Source organism: Athene cunicularia (assembly GCF_003259725.1).
Source record: "Athene cunicularia isolate RWA chromosome 4 unlocalized genomic scaffold, athCun1 chr4_part1, whole genome shotgun sequence".
NCBI classification, from domain to species: Eukaryota; Metazoa; Chordata; class Aves; order Strigiformes; family Strigidae; genus Athene; species Athene cunicularia.
Window position 1 is genome coordinate 20,505,138 of NW_020799098.1, and position 25,478 is coordinate 20,530,615.

Here is a 25,478-nt window from a genome sequence, read left to right on the forward strand (position 1 = left end):
TTTTTTTTTTTTTTTTTTTTTTTTCTTCTTTGAGGGTGGTCAAACACTGGAATATGTTGTCCAGAGAGTTTGTGGAGTCTCTGACATCTGATATATTAAATATATGACTGGACATAGCCCTGAGCAACCTGTGTAGCTGATCCTTGAGCACGTGTTTGGACTAGACAATCTCCAGAGGTCACTTCCTACCTCAGATATTTATTCATTCTGTGACGACTTTTATTTCCCTCTAGAGATAGGAAATGTAGTATTTTAATTAAACTGTAGAAAAGCCTCACCCATTTGTAAAAAAGGATCCAGATTCTGCAAAATGAACTGTAAATATTATGCATATTCTTTATCTATGTTTTCTTTCCCAAGTCCTAAGTCACTGCAAAAAGCATGTTATCTCATTTTCTTAGTGTTCATGTTGTAAATACAGGTTTTAAATTACATCTGGGTAGAAAATAATAGCTTTGTTTCTGAATATGGCACTAGACATTATTAAAGGGTTTTTCAAGGAAATGTTTTTCATGGATTTTCATGAGGAACAAATGAGATGTCAGAGGTTGAAACTTTACATAGTGTATTGGTTACATTTCAATACTTTCTATTATTTACAGACTAGAATCCAGATTGACTCATCAAAATTACAGAGGATTTAGCTTTTTTCACATATGGAAAAATTGTTCTCCTGTGTTTTTTTTTGTCTTTTGTCACTGTGTAAAAAATTCTAATGACTTTTTGAATGACTGGTTTTGAGAATTTTCTTCCATCTTTAGCAAGATTGATTTTCATAATAAACTTAGTAGAAAGGTAAATTATCTGCATATTTGGCAAACATCACAGACTTGTTTAAGAAATACTTCTGCTTATGTATGACATGTTCTTAGATATTTCAGAAGTTTGTGAGCTTTGCAAGTGCTGGTTCTTAGACTCCTCAGGATTTCTTGATCTCTGCATGGGGAAGTATGCAGAGAGATGATATTAAAACCTCAATGTCTACTGCAGTCTAAGACCAGCCTCTCAATGTAGGTCCTAGTTCTCTCTTTCAGCTAATGCCTAACTTCCTCAGTCCTAACTCTCAGATATGTCCTGCCAGCCTTACTTCTTATCTCCATGCTTTTATCTTCAATTTACGTTGGAAAATTAATTACTACATTTTTAATATTCTAGTTAATTGTATTAGGTTTGTAATAATGAATAATATTATTTGAAGGGAAACAAAACAACAGAAACTCTGCAGTAGACAGCAGAACTAAGTCTAAAGTGTTTATAAATATTTTTAGTGACTTGGGAAGATCTACATTTTGAAATTTGCAGTAAATTTTAGAATGATAGCTAATAACAAATATGACAGTTCACTAGTACTGAATGAAAAAAAGTTCTAATTAGAAGTGTATGTTCCAACATGGTAGATGTGAAGTCATGCATCTATTGTTCACTTAATTTTGCTTCTTTCCAGTAAATATGGAAATCCAATGTTGAAGATGTAAGAATTACATAATGCTCTACAAGAATTTATTTTTATCCAGAATTATAGCTTCTAATATTCTTATTTCTAAACTTCAATTTCCTGGTAATATTTTTGTCTTGGAAACAATGAACACTTTCTAATGTTGATTGTCAGGCGGTCCTAATATTTTAGAATTCTATAATCTCATGCTGAGTGAAGGGTGTTTTTTTGTTTTGTTTGGGTTTTTTTGTGTTGTTTTTGGTTTGTGTTTTTTTTTTTTTTTTTTTTTTTTTTTTTTTTTTTTTTTTTTTTAAGGCTAATGAATTGCCTTACATCTTGCTTTACAGCTGAAGAATTATGCTGATAACAAATCTTAATGACATACGCTTTATGCATACTTAGTAATATTGAAGGTTAACTTATTTCAGGCCTTGTTTACTACAAAATACCCCGCACTGTAATACAGTAATAATACATTTTTTAGAAATCACCCTTTTTGGCTAGATTCCAAGCTCTGAAAATTAAGGATACAGAATAAACATGTTGCAGTAATGATAGAAACTATATGCCTACTACATAGGTGAATACTGGTGAGGCTGGACCTTGATTCCTGTGTTCAGTTTTGGGCCCCTCACTACAAAAAGGACATCGAATGACGCGAGTGTGTCCAGAGAAGGGTAACAAAGCTGGTGCAGGGTCTGGAGCACAGGTCGTACAAGGAGCAGCTGAGGGAACTGGGGGTGTTTAGTCTGGAGAAGAGGAGGCTGAGGGGAGACCTCATCGCCCTCTACAGCTCCCTGAAAGGAGGGTGCAGAGAGCTGGGGATGAGTCTCTTGAACCAAGCAATAAGCAATAGGACAAGAGGTAATGGCCTCAATTTGCACCAGGGAAGGTTTAGACTGGATATTAGGAAGCATTTATTTCCAGAAGGGGTTGTTAGGTGTTGGAATGAGCTGCCCAGGGAGGTGGTGGAGTCCCCATCCCTGGAGGTGTTTAAGAATCGTGCTGACATAGCGCTTAGGTATATAGTGTAGTTGGGAACTGACAATATTAAGTTAATGGTTGGACTAGATTGTAGTGGCCAAAATAAGGAGTTAGAGTGTTATTTTTTTCTGCACGGCAGGGGCCATCTTTTTTTATTGTCTGTCTTTTCTTACAATAGTACATACTTAGGGTCTCATTAAAGCTCTTTATAATCGGCAAATCAGCAATTAGACAGCTATCTACCTTTTCTCCTATCAGCATAAGACCTCTCTAACACACACTGTGCAGACCAATCAACCTCGTGTTCATGTGCTATTCATGTAGCGGCAACTTCTCACAGTTCAGTGTTGCAGCTGTCCATTGTTTTTCTGCTACCTTGGCACAACTCAGCAGTTTCTTATCTTTCTCCCAAAACCTGTTTCTCATCAAAGCCTAACTGCTTCTAATGGGCTTCACAGAACTGACAGGCCAATATCAACTTGTATCTCTCCCACAGTAGATGATCTTTAAGTTGTTTTCCAACCTAGATGATTGTGATCCATATAAGAAAAGTATTCTAAAAATTACTACAGCATTCTTGTCAGCCTTGTGAAAAGTACAGCACAATAACTGTGTACTGATTCAATGGCTTTAGAGTCACCAATCCAAGTTTTAATTGATCTTTGCCTTCTCTCACAAACTATGACTGTTGGGGTTGGTGGTGGGTTTTTTTGGTTTTTGTTTTGTTTTGGTTTGGGTTTTTTTTGGGGGGGAAGGGAGGGTTGTGCTTTTTTCCCAGATATTTATTTCCCAGGACACACTTAAGAACAAACAAAAACACTTAAGAAACACATTTTGAACAGATATTCTCTTTTCGTGTATATGTATATATACCAGCACAGGCAGAATATTTGAGAAGTCATACACTTTTTACAACATGAGGTTTAAGTGTTCATTCATAGGTTTGTATAGCCTTGCTAATAAAATTTTTTTAAGGAAAAAAGTTGAGAAGAACATGAAAGTAGCACAGGAACAAGCAGTATGCCATTTAGAGTAAAGAGTAATTTAAATGCTTTCACATGATCTTTTTCTGCTCTAGATTTCAGAGCATTTCAAAGAGACAGTTGCTATTTTACACATAGAGAAAAGTGTTACCGAGAAATGACCTGCTAAAAGGACATAATAAATAATATTCAAAAATCAGGTTTCTTATCTTAGACTAAATTTTGTTGTAGTGTTATCTGAAATAGGAATTGATAAAGAGTTTTCTAAGCAGCACTACCAGGAGACTTATTGCCTCAGAAAGACAGAACATACTTATCCATCTATACTTTTTTGAGAATGTATAAATGACAGGGAAGGATGAGTCTCGTTTTAGAGCATTATAATATCAAAGCAATCAGGGAACAGATAATTTGAAATCAAGGAGTGTACCAAGGTATGACAACATGCCTCATTAGGCCCTGAGCTTATGTTTTTAGGTTTTGCTTGTGAAGAGTGGATGAAATATGACTCTAAATCAGTGTTGAATATGTGGAACAGGCGCACAACATGACAAAATCTACTCACTTGCATGCAGCCCGTGTTTAGTGAAGAATTACGTTGGAATACTTTTTCCATTTTAAGGTTTACCTTTCTTGCAGAGTCACGTCATTGTACGGTGTTATACAGTGCTAGCACAGAAACTAGATGTGGATGATAAAAATAAGTTATTTTGCATGTCTTACTTTTAAATTGACACCTTGCAGCATAAAATGGTACATAAGAACTAAATGATACATCTCTACATAAAAAGTAGAATGAATGAAGTCTCACAGTCAGATTAAAGGCTTATTTACTCATTTAATCTCTCTCTGACCGTGGCCAGAGAAGAAAGTTTAGGGAAAGTGTGTAAGAAATTAGTCAGGTACAGACAATAATTTCCAACCTTACAACTTTCTCAAATGATAGAGGTCAACATATAGAAAACATCAATGTGTTCGTGAACAAACTACGGAGGAGATTCAGAGATAAATAAAATTAAAGCTATATTAGCTTCATATTTGGTAAATTAATATATTTAACAAAGACGAGTTGAAATAAATATAAAAGAGACAGTGTTGGTCTATCTTGAAAACAGTGAAATTTCTGCAATTAATATTGTAATAAATAATTATGTGAAAGTATCTCAGAAATTAATTATTCTCACTATATTGTATTATAAAGGAATAAACCAATGCAATAAATTCTTTAATATAAATCCACATCTAAAGATATTCTGATTTAGTGCTGGAATGACAAATTCAGTCTTTCCCTACAAAATCTGTTTTAAAGGGGAAATGCAAACAAATGTGTGTCAGCTGGCAGTACATAAATTTAAAAATAAAATCTTGCATCAGCCTAAAAAATCTCTCTAATCAGAAATGCTTACACTGAAGAATACTAGAGATTCAATTAAATACTTAATTTATGAACTAGAATTACTAATACCAGTTAATATATACAATTTAATGTATTTATTTTAGGACTAGAAAATATAGAATTGAAACTTTAATGATCAACTCAAATTCAAGTGCCTTTTAAAAAAACCCAACTAATTACTAGTATTAATTACATATATTTAGGAAGGTTTCTGGCAAAAATTCTTACAACCTAAAGTTATTCCAATAACCTGATGTTAAAGGATAGAAAAATTTATTGCATTACAGTCTTGCTCTCATTAAGGTTATGGTTGTGGGTTTTTTTTTTGTTTTGTTTTGTTTTGTTTGTTTGTTTTTTTTTTTTTTTAAACCACAGAATTTGATGCCATGTGAACAGGCAAACCCAAATAATTTTATACTGACAGTTTTCTCACTTTGGCTAGTATATTCTTTATTTAATTAATATCACTGAGAGTGTTGGAGTCAACAGTGGGAGGAGTTTATCACCCACGGAAGAAAGGACTACAAAATCCATATCACAAACATTAGAAGTTACAACATGAATTTAATGTGTCTGGATTTAGAGTTTTGGTGAGCAAGAATGACGGTTGATTTGGAAATTTTTTGTCAAATATCTATTTTTGTTACAGGAATGCTTACAGAGGTCATGACAGATTAAATATACACCTATATTATTATTTAAATAAAATATATAGTGCAGAATATTAAAAAGTTACAAATGAACTAGCATTCTCCTAAAATACCTGAAAATTCTGTATCGATTAAAAAAGACATTAATATTGGCTGACACCAGTGTCAGAAATAGAGTTACCTGATTCTGAAGTATATTAAGCGATAAAGAACAACACTATGGGCTGAATAACATGCATCTTCATAATTAATATTATTCAGTTTTCCACCACACATTTTTACCCAAAACAGTGATAAACATTGATTTGATTTTACTAAAATTGTGCTTAATTTCAGTCCTCACATTCTAAATGGCCTAATTTATTTTTGTCTTCTTTTTTATCTATGTAACTCTTGGTATTTGTTTTGACATACCTTGCAAGGACTAAATCAGTTTGCCATTTGGTGGTATTTATTTTATCTATATTTATTGACATGGGATCTGGTTTTGGCCAGGATAGAATTAACTTTTATTGGGCTGAGAAGGATAGACGACTGGGTCTGGATCAATCATTGGAGCATTCCATGTCATGTGACATCAATCTCTGTCTATAGGCAGACACATGCTCTCACACCCCGTTTCTGTTTCCGGGTCAGCATGGTGGGATTTTCTGGTGTGGTTGCATGGCTGCTGGGCAGGGGCAAGCTGTGTACCTGTCACTGCGTTCAGTAAGCCATTGCTGAGTTTTTACCCGTTTTCAACTTACTGTTGTTACTGTTGTTTTTGTTTCTATTACTATTTTTTTTTAATTCAACCTATGAATGTCTTCTTTTGTCCCTCCTCCCCTATTTCACTGGATGGGGGGGAGCATGGTGGGAATTAAACGACTGGCCACGTGGTGATTGGCTACCGGCTGAGTTCAAACCACAAAAACCTGTCAGACATAGCTTTCTTCATGTACCAGCTTCTTTATGCATTAGATGTTTTGTTTACAGTTTTTTTCCACCATGTTTGGAATAGATGTTACTACTCTGGTTTAAAGAAACTTCAAATTCCTCCTAAATCTCAATTTAATTCCCTCAGTTCCTCAAAATTTGCCCTTTTGAAATACAGATCTATTTGTTTTCCTTATCACAAGATCACCCAGACCAAAGGCCTTTTCCTCAATCTCTTTTCTTGCCAAATCTACATAAATCTTAATCAATTGTTGACAAAATGATGGAGAATCAAGGCAATTATTAAATATAAAAATATCTGACCCATATTATTGTTAATGTAATTTACTCTCTACTCCAAAATAACACACTTATCTATAATATTTATTTGTTTTTCCTGTAAATCCATCCCATAAGAGCTGCAAAGGACTATCAGAGATACCCCCAAAAAACCTGTTCTGACTTCCTGACTGTATTGGATCAGGATGGGATGGAGTTAACTTTCCCCATAGCAGCCCTCATAGTGCTGTGCTTTGTATTTGTAGTTAGAAAGGTGTTGATAAGACACCAGTGTTTTGGCTATTGCTGAGCAGTGCTTGCATAGCATCAGGGCTCTCTCTCCAACCTCACTCCCCTCCGAAGGTCAGTAGGCTGGGGAGGGCAAGAGGCTGGGAGTAGACATAGAACACCTTACCGAAGATGATCAAAGAGATATTCTATACCATATGAAATTGTGGTGAGAAAACAAAAAACAAACAAACAAACAAAAAACAACCACAACAAAAAAAAACACCAAAAACTAAGATAAAGGAGAACACAGGGAAGCAATCGTTATTAAGGAATTTCTCTTCTGGAAGAAACCACTATGCTTCCAGAGACAGTACTGACACAGGAAGTGGCTGGACATCACCTATTGATGGAAAGTAGAGAATAAATCTTTTGTTTTCCTTTGATTCCATGTGTGGCCTTTGCTTTTTCTTTATTAAACTGCCTTTATCTCCACTCATGAAAGTTTTATTCACCTTATTTTCTTCCTCCCTGTCCTACTGAGGAGGGGGAGTGACAGAGGAGTTTAGTGGTCACCTGGAGGCCAATTAAGGTCAGCACTGACTCAAACTATCCTGATTCAAATTTATTCTGTTTTATCTATGTTATCTATTCATATTTAATTACAGATAACAACATACTGCTCTGCTTACTTATGTCTGTCTTTCTGGACACAACATATACTTTATTATTGTTTTCTAGGCATGATGTTTTGTTAATTGTGATGTTCATGTTTCTGTTACCCTGCCATGACTGATTGCTTCAACCTCCTCCATTTTGTCGTACTGCATATTCATAATTTATGACATGATTTTATGAGTTGTTCTTCTCCCAGTAGTCCATTTCTTAGCTTGATTTGGTATAGATTTTTACCTGTTATTATCTTACTTCAACTGCCTAATATTAATATTTTCTCCATTTTTTTGTTAATCATTTTCTCTTCTGTAAGTAAAAGCAAATCCATTCTGCTGAAGCTGTTTCCCCTTTTATTTAAAATAGATAAATATTCATTACTCTGGGGAGTCCTGGGGTCATTTCTGGTTTTGTTCACTGATTATTAATATAAAATTCATGAACAGATTTGACAGCGAGACTGACTCCAGATTATTTCAGAACTGCAGGTAAGTAGATGCTGAAGATCTCAGTAATATTTAAAAGCTGTAATAAGAAACTGAAATTCAGAATTGGTTACTGTTTCACAGAAAACAGTGGAATTAAGGAATATATACCCTGTGCAAAATATCATGAAGCATCTAAAAAATTAAAAAATGTGTAGCTTTAATCTAAGGAAAATTATTATCCTACTCTTGTATAAGTTTTTGCTTTACACTATCCAAGGTTATTGACTCACTAGGTAAAATAAATGGTAAATAACAATAGTTTGTTCTATATTTATAATTTATTTTAAATGTATATTAGCTACATAATAATTATGAAATTTAATAAATAAATAATCATTAACTACTAAAATAAGTAATAACTTGAACATTAAAAATACACAGATGATCTATAGATATACTATATGGCTGATTAGGCTCCTTATTCATGGAAAAATAAGTATAACAATAAAATATGATACTGTTGAAGTGAAAGAAATTGACAGTTTATATTATCACAGAGATGGCAATACACAATACCATAAAGAGAAAATTATTACAGTACTTAATCTGTGGTGGATCCATCTTTGAACAGCAACCAGCTGATAGAGTTTATCCATTCAGATTTTTCTCTTATTCTAGAGATCAACTTGTTATCTCCAATTTAGCTACTCCATTCTTCACCTAGATATTACTTTATTGTGCCTTTTGAACACTGCAATTACGGTATAACTAAAGATGAAAGGAAACCTATTTGTCAAAACCTTTAATAATGAATGTTTTTGTATTAAAATCTATTTATGGAGAACTAAAGGGAAAAGGAAAGGAAAACCTGTGTTGAAATGGGGTTAAACACTGAAAGCTATCACTTACCAACTTTTCTCTGGAGAACCTCAATTTGCAGATAAATATTTGCCTGACTGTGACATGTATAGTCTACTACGGTACTGCCAGGAAAATAATCTTTCAAGATTTTTTCAATTTCAGTCAAAGTAAATATGCAGTTCATCTGTATTTATGACTCACTTTAATATGTTTTTTGTGTAAAGTGAAATTAATTTAGATAAAATATTTTTCACACTGTTTAACATAATTTTTAAAAATATATACATTGCATTTATCTTACAGTTTAAAAGGGCTCTTAGTGATCACCCACTGAAGTCAATCACTGAAGTCACCGACTTCAATAGGACTGGAGCACAATTTCTTTGCTTAGAGAATTTTGTATAGCAAGTGTCATTTGTTGGTCAAGCACATAGGATAATATACACATGCAATAATTTCACTGTGTCTGGAAACTTCTGCATTGCATGCAGCCTGGTATCAATGACAGAAACAGAGAGTGGTTTGAGTTGGAAGGGACCTTAAAGATCATCTACATCCAACCCACCTGCCATGGGCAGGGACACCTTCCACTAGACCAGGTTACTTAAAGCCCCACTTTGAGCACTGAACACTTCCAGGGAGGGGCCATCCACAACTTCTCTGTGCAACAAGTTCCAGTGTCTCACCACCCTCACAGTAAAGAATTTATTCCTTACATCTAATCAAAATCTACCCTCTTTCAGTTTAAAACGGTTAATCCTTGTCTGATTGCTACACTCCCTGATAAAGAGTCCACCCCTGTCTTTCCTGTAGGCTTCCTTTAAGTAATGGAAGGCTGCTATAAGGTCTCCCCAGAGCTTTCTCTTCTCTAGAGTGAACAACTCCAACTCTCTCACCATGTCCTCATAGGAAGATGCTTTGGCCCCCTGATCATCTTTGTGACCTCCTCTGGACCTGCTCAACCAGGTCTATGTCTTCCCCACACTGAGGGTCCCAGTACTATAAGTGGGGTCTCACCAGAGCATAGTAGAGGGGGAGGATCACCTCCCTTGACCTGCTGGTCATAATTCTCTTTATGCAGCCCAGGATACATTTGGTTTTCTGCGCTGTGAGCACACATTGTTGGCTCATATTCAGTTTTCCAGCCATTAATATCCCCAGGTCCTTCTCTGCAGGGCTGCTCTCAATCCACTCATGGCCCAGACTGGGTTTGTACTTAGGATTGCTTCAACCCATGAGCAGGACCTTGTACTTGGCCTTGTTGAATTTCATGAGGTTTGCCTGGGCTCACCTGTCAAGGTCCCTCTGGATGGCATCCTTTCCGTCTGGGGCGTTGACCCCATCACACTGCCAACTTGCTGAGGGTGCACTCAATCCCACTGTATGTTGTTAACAAAGATGCTTAACAGTGCTAGTCCCAATATCAACCCCTGAGGAACACCACTCATCATTGCTCTCCACTTGGACATAGAGCCATTGACCATAATATATTTTGTGTGACCATCCAGTCAATTAGTTATCCACCGAGTGGTCCATCCATCAAATCCTTGTCTCTCCATTTTAGAGAGAAGGATGTTGTGTGGGTGGGTGTCAAACACTTTGCACAAATTCAGGTAGATGACATCACATCAGGGTAGAGTCTTGGACTAAGCCAGTACATATCTTGAGAAAGCACACATCATTCCTAAATGCTCTCAAACTTAACATGCAAACCTACAGAAAAATACATAAGACCTGACAAATATAAATCAACAAATGTTAAGACTCAGTAACTTTAGATTATTGGTAGTATTTTACATTAAAGCAGATGCCACTCCAGTCTAACTAATGACAGTCACTATAAACAAAAACAAAACAAAAAAAACCACAGGATTTTTTTTTTTTTGAGTATTTGGCATGGATTTTTCCTTTTTTTTTTTTTTTTTTTTTAATAGAAAATAAACTTTTCCTGTGTTTTATTATGCATGCTATATTTAATATAAATATTTTACTTATAGTTTATTTTCCTGGTGTCTTCAGGAAAAGGAAATAAATGTCATTTCTATGATATTAAAATTTGCCTTACCTGTAAAAATCTCAAATTGCCTTTCATTGGGTTAGTAGGCATTCTATGAATCTTCTAATTGCCTATTTTTGTTAACTGTTTTGCTCTCACACATGAGATTCACCAGTGATAAATTTACATAGCTGTGATGTACTTAGACTGAAAAGGGTATGATACAAATGTTACACTAAATCTGATTATTTTTGTTTACTCACCATTGAAAGTTCATATTTAGACATCAGATTTTACACATTTTCTTCACAATTTAAATGTATATATACTTGATATTTTGTGTTCAAATTCACTGTCATAAGGAACTTCAAAGACATTTTATAAAATGTTCAAGTATAACCTTAGATATCACACCATTGTTTGGGATGGAAAGAATTATTGTATCAGCTATCTCTTACCTTATTACTTTTCACACTATATCAGACCTTTGCAATCTGGGGTGATATACTTGTACATTTTAGGTTGAAATATTTTAAAAGTCTACTGATTAAAACCCAAACCAAAATATTTAGACTGTTTGTGTACATTTCCAGCAAATAATCAGACAGGTGAATGTCAAGGGTAATGAATCCCAGCAGCGCAGTCCCTTAAGGACAGTGAAAACCTCCTGTCACATGTACTACTCACGGTTTTGAACAAGTGACTGAAGATATCAATATTTAACATAAAAATCATAATTTATTTATGAAGTTTCATAAGGGGGAACCACAGTTTATAGGTAAACAGAAAGAGAATGTTCTAGCCTTCTGCTCTCTAACATTAGTTATGAATTGTTAGTTTCATAATGGCATTATTTGAGTAGGTGGAAACTTGTAAATAAAATAAAGAAGATATGCTTTTCTTCTTCACAGTTTAAAATATTACTCAATTATTAATTAATGAAAAGAACAATTCCAGGCTCTTTCTCTGTATTTCAGTCCATTCTGCTTCAGACAACACATTCCTCAAACAGATATGCAATTTTTTATCATATTAGCTTCCTTCAAATATATGATTAATTTTGTCATTTATAAGGAATAATGATTAGTGTTAAAGATAATTTGCACTTAATATCTCTATATTATTGCTCTCTATCATAAAAGAAAGACAGTAATTTTTAAAAGTAGGTTCATAAAATAATGATTCGGGAACTTTTCCTTTTTGCTATAATTTGGCAACTATACATATTTGGTTTTATGCCCCTTTACAGATAATGTCCTAAAACATTACACTAGAAAATCCAAAATTGTATCTAAAGAGAAAATCTAACAACATATGGTTTATGTTTTCATAAGTAATAGAAAAGTAAAACTTGCGTATTAAAAGTACAAATATTCTAAAATGTCTCTAAAAATGTACACAAGTGTAGTACTGGAAATATTCACCTTGCAGACCTGTGGCTTACTGTGACAAGGGTATTCTCCTGCAATAGAAAACAGTAAAATAACTTCAATTCTTTTAGAACTCCAGAGATAGATTAAGCCTCACAGTGTCTCCACTCTTGGCAGCAGAGTGGCAAAAAATTTTTAAAGAGAAGCCTGGAAGACATGTCCCTGTGTGTGGGCAGCCATGCCACTGCCCCAGGTGGGGTGAGCTATAGGCTGGTGACACACAGGAGAGGGATTTCTCCATTCCTACACAAGCACACTAATTCTTAGCTCAAATCCTCTCATGCAGTCTTTATTTGTTTGTTTGACTGTTTGTTTTTTTTTTTAAGGAAATGAACTGTACCAACTATTCAATTTCTGTGGACTATTTAAGCAACAAAATCCCAAAGAGGGTTTTGTACTTGGAGATATTATCTCAAGGGCCCTATTTGGAGCTACAAGTAGGCAAGCACTTACCTTTGGGAAACAAATGCTTTCTTTGTCCCTTCCTTTTTGGTTAGCTCAAAGAGAGCTACTGCCTACTTAACCAGTCACAAAGGACTTGGGAAATACTTTGTCTGTGACATCAAAATACTTTCATCTATCATATGACAACTCAGTAATTTATTCTGGACATGAGATATACAGTAATATGAATTCCTTTTGGGAGAAAGGAGAACTTGGATTGGGATATGCTGAGCATCTCCTTGTTTTGATTTCTGTCCCAAGCTATTAAGGGAAGATAACAGCAGTCAGGCTCTCACTTCTGAGAAATAAGAGCATACTTGTATCTCTTTTAACTGGAAACTTCAAAGTATGAACATGTGAAAACTCTTCTGTCTCTATGGCTAAAATCACATACTACTTTAAAAATAATATATATCTTGAAATACGACTATTTTACTGAAGGATTAACTTCTAAGTTTAAAACTGGAATAAGTCTTTTAAATATAATTTTGTAGTTGAAATGCCTCTACACTCCATGCAGTGTTAACTAAAGTATGTTCAACACTCTTTTAAGATATTGCTCAGTTAAAAGATCTACCACTTTCCTTAAAAAATGTTATATGTCCAGTTATTCCTATTCATGAGGCATCCAATTCAGTTTCAGAAATTATATTCATATTTACATAATCTGAAATAAGAAGGTTTACTGGCTCATGTAGCAAGGTATTAGCAGCAGGGGGCTTCAGAGGTGACCTCTGCGAGGAGGGCCGGGCTGCCTCATGCTGGACACAGCCAGTTCCAGACAATTCCAACAGACTCACTGAAGGACACAGCTGAACCCATCAGTCAAACTGGTGGCACCTCCGTGAAAACATGTTTAAGAAAGCACAAACAATGCTGGACAGGCTGAAGTAGATGGAACAGAAAGTGAGAAACAGCATAGGGAACATCATGGTCCAAGAAAGAGGGGGAGGAGGTGTTTCAGACACCAGAGCGGGTATTCTCCCTGCAGCCCTACCAAGTTTTTGATAATCCCAACAGGCCCATCATATATCCCGTAAACGTGTATCATTCCCATGAGTACCATGGTAATCTTGTTTCCCCTTTCCTATAATTTGCAAAGTTATGGTTGAGCTTCTTCAAGGTGACACTTGGGTAACTCTTTCAGTAGCCCATCCATCGGTGGCCTGAGAGTTCTCATCTTTGTAACAATTCCCTGTTATCTCCTGATTTTTAGGGTTTATGTATTTACTTATTTTCCCATCTCCTTTTTCTGTTTACGAGTAAGCTACTCATCAAATACCCTCACAAAACAGCTATCCTTACATTTCAGGTATTCATGTATCCTTTAATTTCCACACATCTTTACAAAGCTGACCCCATGACTTTAATCTTACCAGTGCAAAATGACTAGGAGAAATAAAGTGATAGCACATATAAAATAAACACACAGTGAACATGAAGTACTATAATGAACTAGAAAAACTGGTTAAATTGAAACTGTATAAAGGCTGTTCTCTAGGTTCATAGATGAAACATTTTTTCCACTTATTTTAGTTTTGTTTACATTAATCAGATTCAGCATAGGCTTTTCTCTTTGGTATGGACAAAAAAATTATAAAAAAGGAAGTGAACTTTAGTCAGTTTTCCATGTTATAATTTTAATAGCAAAAAAAAGCAAAAAAAAAAAAAAAATAAAGACCAGTTATAAGCTTAACAAATATTATATGTCAAACTAGAATAAAAAATGGTTAATATTAGAATATTTAGTCCTTTAAAATGTTAGAATGATGAAATAATAGACAAAAACAATCTCTCAGAAACATTTCTTAAAATTTGTATAACTTTTTTTCTCAAGAGTTCTATGCTTATATTAATTAAATTTAATCCTTTGTATGGTATGAACTATGAAGAGGCCTGCATTGTTTGTTTTCTGTAACACTATATAAGTCAAGGTAGAGGTATAGATATGAGGTGATATGCATTGAACTTTAAAACTATTTCTTTGTTGGTTTATTTCTTTCTTTGTAGCTCTCATCAAAAACTCGCTATATCTCCTTAAACTCAGTATGCGATTCATGCACTATATTAAAACCACTTTCAGTACATTTGTGATGAAGATGTTAAAAGTTGGGAGTTGTTTTATCTACCTAGGTCCAACAAAATCTCTTCTACTTAACTGCATAATAGTGCTAATTCTGTGGGGAGAAAGTCTTACTTCAGATGTGAAGCACTCAGAATGTCTTGGATTTCTAATTAGCACACTTAGAAAATTTTGTCTTTGGTATGCAGTGATTGCAGCTAGTATATTTACTAGCACTAGTATACTTCTGAGGTTAAAAAAAATAAATGTATGCAAATACAGGGAAAGGATATTTGTGGCAGAGTTTTTGTGGAGACAGAGAGCTGGGAACAGACATTATGCATTGTTTGTGTGTCCCCCAAAAGACAAGAAGTACTCAGTCAGAGAAAACTTCATAATGATAACCAAACTCTACTGTCTCAGATAATTTACATTCTTATTCATCTTCCCTAGCTGTTCCTGTCACAGAAGATCCAAACTCTTGCCAAACCACCAAGTGCAGTTCCCAGTGTTTTCTGTGTTGAGATTTTAAACATCAAGTTTACAATGCAACTTGAATCTCTTCTTCTGACTTGATTTATGTGCAATTCATTCCTGTGAACTCACAGTTGATTGCATGTGCTAAGTGCCCAGGCTCCATTAAAACCCATCTATTATACCTGTACATGTGTTAAAGCTGTGCTGCTTCTCTTTCCACACTCAGCCATTCTTGTTGCTAACTCAAGAGATGGCAAGTGATGAAGGTGTGGAGACCAGACTGAAGGCTGAAATGAGCATACGTTGAGGCGAGGCTAAATGCGCTGTATCTAATCTACCTATAAAATCAGAACTCTGAGATAAATGAGCAAACGTAAGAAATTCCACCAGGATACATCTCTAAGTAGAAAACCCAAACATATGGCCCTCCTAGCTTATGAGTATGTAAATTTATTGCAATATGCCAACATACACAGTATTCAGTTCTGGATAATTATGAGACAGATCATTAACTGTTCAAAACTGTCATATCCCTTGGGATCCAGGATGATATGTGAAATCATGATCACATAACTATGGATGCAGAAAAAACCCCCAACCCACACTAGTAAATAATAGTACTGTATCAAGAAAATACAATTGCAGGAGAATATTGTGCTGTACAAAGTCAAAATAACATATGTTGCAAGCTTCTTTATATATAAGTTGAAAAAGTTAACCTAAACATTCAAGTAGTGAAAATATTTATCGAGTTTACATATTGCTACATTTTTTTTTTTTTTTTTTTTTTTTTTATCATGTAATTAATAGGTTCAATAACTAAGATCATCACAGGATTTCTGTCCATTGTCTAAGCATACTAGAATATAACTGGAACATGTTGATATATTTTGAGAAAATATCAAGGAAAGATGACCCATGCTTTCACTAATCTATTATGGAATAATAAAAAAACTTAATTTAGGAAGACTGATCAACCCGTATGGAGTATATTGAAGATGAATTCACACTACATGGGAAAAATTCTCTAATTAAAAAAGATGAGCATTGCTTGTCCAAATCAGTATCAACATGGAAGAAGGGTGAGTCAGTGTCACAGAATGATTTTCCATTAGGTGTTCATATCTGAGGTCTTCTTTCAGGGGACATGCACTAAGAAAAATGGATGTTGGCACCTTTCCTGAATTTTAACCCCAAGAAGACAAGCAAGCATAAATTAATAATGAACCAGTATGGTTGAGGTTTGTTTTTGTTTTTGTTTTTGTTTTGTTGTTGTTGTTGTTGGGGTTTTTTTTGGTGTGTATTTTTTGTTTTGTTTTGTTTTGTTTTGTTTTTTCCCCAGAGCAGCATATGATTCCTGGATTTAAGAGTTACATGTGTCACAGACAGCTTTTTGGAATAAAAAGAAAACAGGAAGCATGTTTAATGCCTGTAATCTGTACCGCAAGTGCAGTAACTACTGGGATATTCAGGAGTGTATATATATCAGGCTGTTCACTCCTGTTGTCCATATTTGTCATGTAAATAAGCACTGCAGAAACAATTAGGACATTATCTCCTCTGTCTCCTCTCCCACTAACAGCAAATTTTGCATGGCTAATAACTCTTGGATAAATGAACAAATCTACTGGGCATTCAAGAACAAAATTGGTCAGAAATGTTCTGGGGATTTCTTTTTGTTTATTATTATTATTTGAATCATAAATATGTTTCAAAACATTTTAGAATTTATTAATTTTAAGCTACTAGACGGCACAGTTTCAGATTAAACCTAGGCAAACTTGGGCAAAGAAGTTCTTAGGAAACAGCAAAGCTCTTACTGTCAAGCAGATGTTTTTTTCACAGAACAAATTATTCAGTGCTTTGCTTCCATTTTTGACATTCATAAGCAAAAGTCAGATGTAGTATTCTTCAGAGAAGGCTTAGTTTTTTCCTAAGTCTAGAAAAGTATATGTCTTCTTGGAACTAAAGAAGGCTGGACACACTGCACAGAGTCTGCTCTGGTCTAAAAATCACTTTGTGGTCCATCATGTGGCACTTCACTGAGCATGCTACCTGCATGGGGGATGAACACACCAGTCCTGCCAGCAACTTGGAGATTTCATTTTCACTTACCACAAGGAGACTGCCGGTGCAAATACTTTTTTTTTTGGCTTATTACTAAGTTACTGTGTAGACAAGATAGCTAGTTATTGTGGACACTGTCCTGTTAAAATATTCTTAAACAGAAAAATTCTGCTGGTATCCAGAGAAGAAATAAGCCAATGACAACAATTCTTAAAGGAATACTGAGAATATTTGTTGTGTACTTGACAGTCACAAAACTGGCAATATGTGGGGAAAAAGGAGGAACAACATAAATTGGTGTAGAAAAGACAGTTCTCTTGATTTAGGTACTAGCATGAATGAAGTACACGACTGAAGGCTGCTAACTGTCAGAGCCAAGACAGCTTGGAGTATGAGGAAGAAGTATTAGAAAGCATATCTAATAAGGTAGCCAGTAGGGAAAAATCCCTTGCACTTTCTGTGAAAATTTCATGATAGCAATAGTTTCTGATGGAAACCTATTAAAATGAGTCCATTATTTTGACATGACTATCAAAACAGAAGAAGGTCATAACTGTTTTAAAGGTTAGATTTATACTTCTACACTTATGAAAAACACTGGGACAAAATTGTTAAAAGTTGTCTTTTCCTATGAGGTAGTGAAATTAAAGCTTATGCTTGGAAGAAGGGAAAATAGAGAAAAGAAAGGAAATGGATGTTGCACTAAGTGAGAAAGGTCATCAGAACAAAAATTCAATTCTTGTGTGCTTTTTATTCTAGCTAAAAACAAGTGTGACTCTCAAAATAGATAGTGGTTGATGTTCTGAAGGGATGAGTACATAGACTATATTTTTATTACTCTTTAATTTAGACTTGTAATGTTAGTATAGCTTCAATAATTCTTTGGAACCTGTAAAAGTTATTTGTTCAGGTATAAAGGCCATACAACAGAGGGAACCAGCGCTGAAACGGAAACCAAAAGAAATTGTGTTAAAACAATTCACTGTCTCTTAGAAAGAAAAAAGTTATTATATGTAAAAAGAATACAGAAAATATTGTTTTCTCAGTGAATACTTCAAAAAATTATCAAGAATAACATGAAATGTTATGGGATACTGCATACTAGTTTTGAATTTTGAAAAAAAATCTGTTTCCAAGGTTTTATTACTTCAAAGGTGTGAGTATGATGACTATGCTTGTAGCACAGGAAAAACGATTATGTTTGTAATGTGACAAAATTATTATATTTATTACTCTATCTATGCAACATAGATGTGGTCTATTTGCTTAGCTCATTTTGTCCATACCTTCTGATAATTAAAGTTACCAAGTGTAAGGAACTGAAGGAATTAATTCCCCAATCATTCATCAACCCAGGAAACCTTATAGACAAACTGTGACCTTTGTGATTAGTCTAAGGAATGCCACCCAAGGAAGTGTAGAGTGTATCGAAGGATGCAGTCCCCACTCTTGAGGTTATATAGTCAAGCTCCTTCGATAAGTCTCAAAAGGGGGAATTGGAGCCTTGCACCCTGTACAAATGTTTCTCATCAAGCACAAGGACTACTAATGACTGGTTTCATTGTGTAAGCCTGTTACTTTGTGGCTCTATTGTGTAAGCCTGATAAAATCCAGGCCTTGCTAATGATTTATCATTGAAGAGGTGATAAGGACTGATAAGAAGTGGGCATCCTGCCCCAGAAACAAGATGATTGCTCAAGAAGTACGAAGTCAGCAAAAATCTGTGAAAACTGGGGAGAAGTAAAGGTGGCAGGGTGAGCGCAACCACTGACTCAGCTGGACAAGGGGGTTGGTGCACTCCATTCCTCCTCAATGTATATGCAGAACCCATGCTCCAGCTCTTTACTTGTCTCTTATGGAAATGAGTTTGAGGATTACCTGCCTCTAGTATGATAATCAGCTGACAAAATGAACTTAAAAGGTGACAGAAACTTTGCTGTGTGTGCACCCACCACCCAAGATTACAGGACCTAAACCAGTGATGGAACCTGGAGTGGTGATCTTTATTTCTTTGACTGTTTTGATGATTAGGGATACCAATTAAACTCAGACACTAGAGTATAAAGAGCAGGTGTATTTTAATGGAAATAGCTAAATAATGTAACAGAACAATATAGACAACATACAGTAAGAAAAGACAGAATAGTGCACTTAAACAAATAGGAAAATACAGGGTAATGCATCCAATCATTACTACCTGAGAGAGAATAGAGAACAGTGATGAAGACAGCTCCATCCCCACTTGCACACGTTCCCATCCCCATCCCCGCAGTGGCTGGGCAGCCCCGGTTACAGCGAGGGTTTGCAGAGCCTGTCCCGGCAAGGGGGAAATCCTACGCGGGGCGTCCACCCAGAGGTGAGGCTGCCAACGTCGCTGCAAACGGGCCCGGCCTTATAGACCAGAGATGGACAGGCCAGAACAGCTGGCACCTTTGTTCTGAGCGGAAATATCTGGTTTCAGTCTCACATTAGATTCCCTCAGAGCCTGCCCAGGGCTCAGGGGAGAAGCTCAGGGAGTTCCTCCGCTTATCTAGTTGATTTATGATCAAGGTCACACATCAGGTCACAAGGCCAGATAACTGTCTCTGTGGCCTTGTTATCTTGCTCACACACAAAGCAAGATAAGGATACATTCAAACTAAGAAAGATAAGGATATATTCAAGATAGACATGTTTTAGATACATCTTCTACGCATATTTCACTAATGACTACATACACCTATTGGCACAATAGTCATCAGTTATAAAATATACAGGATTCATCTATAGGTCAAATCTGGCTTGGGCTGGTTGTCCAAGCCTTAACATTTCACTCTCTTTCTCTCCTTTCTTTTTCTTTTCTTTCCTTTCTTTTCTTTCATATAGATTTCTAAGAGATTACATTGCTTATTATCCTTATCCGATTTTAAGCCATTTCTATGTCAAGTAAAATATTTTAACTGGTTTTCTGGTGTGATTTCACTTCCATTTAACCCAAGGGGATCACAGAACCTTTATCACTCTCTGGGCTTCCAGTCCAAGTTGTAACACCAAGAAATAAGTATTTACTTTAATTCATAAAAAAACTATTTTTTTCTCTTAGTTCCTATAAGCATATGAAAAATATTAGTATTTATTTGGTTATACTGTCTTCTGTTAAATAAATGGAATTTTGGCAATAGCTTAAATGAACATAAAATAACACCAATTTTCTCCATTATACCATTTAAAACAAAAATTAGTTTAAAACAAAGGTAGTTAAAAGACAGAATCAGGTATAAAGTAAAAATATCTCAACAGAGAGAAGTTTTATATATTTCTTTGTCTTAAAGTCTTTCATTTTGTGACCTAGGTTTATTGTTTGTAATGGAATAGTTTTCATATGAAAAAGAACTTTGCCTGGGTAAATTTATTGTTGTTGCATAACAGTTTGTATATATAATATATTGCACTGACACATGATAAATGATACTCATGACTATTGCTGCTATTGGTGTGGGTAAATCACATTGGTTTTGGGTTTTTTTTTATCAGCCATAGTAATTTAGATTTGATTTGTAACATTCTTAGTTAAAAGCAATAAACATTTAATTTACAGCTTGAAAATGTTTGTTTAAGTAGATGATACATTTTTATTTTAAATAATTGCATAAGAAAATATTTTTCTCATTTAAAATGTCTCCTTGGTTTAATTTTCTTGTCATATATGGGTTTCCTTGGGACTTAACTTTCCCTAGTTTAAAAATGGGAGTGATAAAATAATTATCAGGTTTTCTGTTATCAACCATGTTTCAGAATTACATTGTGCAGTATGACTGAACACTGATTTGTGTATGAAAGATACAGGATTGGGTAGATTTTGGATAATGTGTAAATGATAATGATTTTCTTGTCCCTCAATAGTTAGTAACACATAAGCCTATTCTATCATACATAATTGTGGCACAGTAACGTAATTTCAGTATACTGAATCAGTAGAAAAATGTAAATTTAAAGTAAATACAGTAAAACGGAATCAGGTCCTATGTATTTCTCCTTGCAAAACTGATATGGAGGATAGAACAAGTTCTGACAGATCTTTCACAACAGTTTTGCATAAACAACTGAGTCCTAAATTACCCAAACTAGCAAAACTGGAAAAAACAAGGTTTCGGATGTTATCTTATGATTTGTCACATGTGCTGGGAGTCTTTGTCATTCACTATCATCTGCAAAAGTCCATGACACACAGTCTCCAGTTGTTGATTTCCTTCCCACACAGTAGATGTGGACTATCAGTTTACTAACAAGCTTAAATGCACAGTGGAGCTATTCACTATGCCTATTTTACCACTCAATATGGAAAAATATCAAGCTTTTAACAGATGAAATATAAATTAATTTTGTGATATCCTGATTAAAAATAATCTTTGGTTCTCTTATTATCATTCTAGAACTGACTATAACTCTGGAAAAGATAAGATGGGAGAAAATATCCCATGCAAGTTGTAGGATGATTCTGCAAAACATAATATCATTGCAAACATCACCATTTCAAAGTTATTCAGCAGAAGTTTATCTGCTAGTTATTCTGCTTTTCTGTTTTCTACTTTCTTATAATTACTTCATAACATTCTTGTCTAGAGTTCTTGAAAGCATATAAGAAACTAATGCAAAATCATTACAATCTGTGTTAGATAACAAAATTAATAATAATGAACTAGCTTTAAGGTAGAAACAACTTGTGGGAGAAATTCTGCTCCTTATGAAACCCTATTCTACTTATTACAGTGACATTACCTTGCTTGGTTGGTTGGTTTTAATTTGAAGGTTAATGTTTTGTGGAATATATAATGAAGAAAAGACTTTTAAAAAAACTGATTAGAAAAACAAATTATTGTAAGCCATATAGCTAGATATTTATATGAAATTTCACTAGAAGATGTGAAACTAGAAGTTTTTTGACTTGTTCAAGAAGTGTGTGTCAGTGGAATAGTTCAGAGCTGGACATACAGTTGAAAGAACTGGAGACTTTGTAGACAGTGTCACAGGTGTGGTAAAGTTTAAAATCAGATACTTGCCAGTTTGTAACTTGCTATAAAAGTATATAGCTCTCTTTTTTTTCTGTAATCTTCACTTCACACTAGACTCCTGACAACATAAAAATTGATCATTAGTAGTCTAATACAACAACTTATTTTGGCCTGGCTGAGCAATAAATATATATGTCCCAAATTCTCTAGCATCAATCTTGACCCAGAAGTGAACCAACAAAATAATCCATCTGAACATGAACAATTGCCACCCAGATTTTTTCCTAGTGAAGATGGTGCTAAAGGCATGATATCATAATATAATATGATATGATATAATATATACTATGATCTTGCCCAGCCCTTTTCCCAAGGAGGGAGTAAAAACATACTAGTACATCTATGATGTACTGATAGAGGGGAGCAATGGTACTGCAATGGGGGAAGCCCAAAGAAATATAATTACCCACCTGAAAAAATTGGGCCTCCAAATTCCCACCAAGAAAATACAGTTACCTGCCCCTGAGGTGAAATTTCTAGGCATATGGTGGAAAGGTGGCACAATGTGCATACCTCCCAAAACCCTGATTGACTTGAAACAGGTAAAAGTACCAGACAATAAAAAGGAACTGCAACATGCTTTAGGCTTACTGGTTTTCCGGAGAACGCATATGCCAGATTTCTCCATGATAGCTTGTCTTCTTTATGACCTAGTATGTAAAAAAACTGCTTGGGATTGGACCCCTGTTCACGAGGAGGCCCTTAAGTTATTGGTATTTGAGGCAGGAGTATATAAGGCCCTGGGCCCAATCCATCCCACACACCCAGTTCACACTGAATGGGGCTGTGCCATACATGAAGCATCAATACATATATGGCAAAAGGGATCAGAGTCTCCGATTCGTCCTGTTGGGTTCTTTTCATGCAGTTTTTAAGTATGCAGAGAAACCATATTCCACCTGGGAAAATGGTATATTTGTGGTAGTTCTAGCCCTAGCCCTACAAGAAGTTGGAAAACTCATATGGAAACAATCCATAGTCCTGTGAGGACCCTTTAAAGTTCTGAAACCTGTCTGAGCGGGTACACCACCTCCTGCGGGAGTAGCGCAGTGAAAGGCAGTTAGAAGTGGTATGCTCAATTAGAACATTACAGTCACATGTACCAAGTGACAGAAGGGGCCCCCAGGTTGTTTCAAATACAGGACAAATCATCTGTTTCCCCAGAAAAAGAAGCTCATCCTCCCTATATAAGAGTGTCCTTCCTATGAGCCCAGGTTAAGGAATGTGTGGTTTACTGAAGCCTCATTAAAAAAGGAAGGTAAAGTATGGAAATATTGAGCAGTATCTTGACTTTAGAGAACAAATCATAACAGAGGGTGAGGACAGTGCACAGGTGGGAGAGATGGTGACAGTCCGGAGTGCAGTTATGAGAGAAAGGAATAACATAGACCCTACATATATCTACAAAGACTCATATGCTGTGTTCAAAGGGTGCAATGAGTGGCTCCCCTTTTGGGAGTAAAAACAGTGGAAGGTGAAACAGTTACCTACCTGGCAAAAGGAAAAGTGGGAAGATATCCTGCAAACAGCTAGGAAAATATCTATCTTAATAGGATGGGTAGCTGCCCATCAGGGTGGGAACCACCCAGCACACATTTTGAACAACCAAGTGGACTCAATTACCTGTTTGGCTGTTTTAGCAACAGAAGGAGAGGAAGAAAATTGGGAACATCTATTGGAGTGGCTGCTTGTGAAATGTGGACACTCAGGATTAAAGACCTCCTGAGAGAGGCTGGGAGTAGAGGATGGTCCATCATTAGAAAGATGTGCTGTACCATAATTTCTGCTTGTGGCCTATGTCACACTCAGCTGGAGAAACACCCTTTGCAAAATCCTCCACTCCACCTTCGAGATGGGAAAGGCTTATGGGAAACTTGGCAGGCCGATTACATAGGACCCTTTAGGAGATTGGAGGGAAAGCAATATGTGTTAGTAGGAGTAGAGATAGTGTCCAGATTTGCCCAGTCTGAGGCTGTAACACAGGCTACTGGAGAAAATAGGGTTAAAGGGTTGAAAATTTGGTTCAGTGTCCTACCCAATACCAAATCAATATAATCAGACAATGACAGCCACTTCACTGCCCAAGAATGGGCAACACATGAAGGGATACAGTGACATGCCATACTCCCTACTATCCAAGTAAATGGGATAGTGGAAACAATTAATGGGCTCTTGAAGTGTGCCTTAAGGCCGCATGATCCTGGCTGGCCAGGATGCCTGAGGGATGCTGTGTCCAAAGTCAATAGTTGGTGGGGGGTGAATGGATGCCCCAAGACTTGCTGCCTTCTGCCTGAAACTCCTGAGTCTTCTTCCAGGAGTAGAATAAACAATGGGTTCCAAACAAATCCCACATTATCCAGGGCAACCTGTGCTGGTAGACCTACCAACAGGAAGGGAAGTTCCATTAACTCTGAAAATCTCACTGCACATTTATACCTGGGTAGCTAACAGTGCCAATGGAATAGACCACAAAATTAATACTAGATGGATACCCCCTTCTTTTTTAAAACCAGTTTGAAATAACAGATCTTTCACTTTTCTGTTACAGGAAGAAGACCGGATTTGCCATCTGCCAAATGAATCTGCCATATCAAAAGAGTGTCGGATCCCGATGAATACTGTTGTTACATTTTTAATGTTGGTTTATCAACCGTAATTGTTGGTTTAGAAATAATTTTAGTATGTATTTACTGTTTCTCATGTGGAAACTTGTCCTTCTCTTCTGTGGGAGAGGGGAACAAGGTGGGGGAGTGGAAGTAATGCTCCTTCAATCCTTGCATTGGAATTAATTTGTGCATTTATAAAAATGTGGAATAGAACTAACCATTGCCCTTCCCCAGTCTAAACTGTGCAAATCCCCCACAACATAGCTGGCCTGTTCTGCTCACATGTGTTAAAGTTCTTGATTGTAATGCTGGCCCATGAGACCTCCTGGAAACCTGGCTCTTGGAGAGAGTAAGGATTCTGATAAGGGACATGTGTACTTGTTGGAGTTATTGTTCCAGTGGATATAAAAATCAAGATAGGCTGTGTAGTAAAATTTATAATAAAACTGAAGATTATAACAGAGGTAAATTTTGCAGTATACCCTGTACACACTACCCTTTGAAGACACTGCCA

General features: G+C 35.7%; 1 long non-coding RNA gene across 1 annotated transcript; it reads left to right on the top strand.

Moving 5' to 3' along the window:
- The first annotated feature begins 3,591 nt into the window (after positions 1-3,591).
- Positions 3,592-19,867, top strand: LOC113479414. Its single transcript, XR_003398248.1, has 3 exons — positions 3,592-3,602; positions 9,237-9,239; positions 19,721-19,867. It is a non-coding gene; the product is annotated as an uncharacterized LOC113479414 (long non-coding RNA).
- Positions 19,868-25,478: the final 5,611 nt, after the last annotated feature.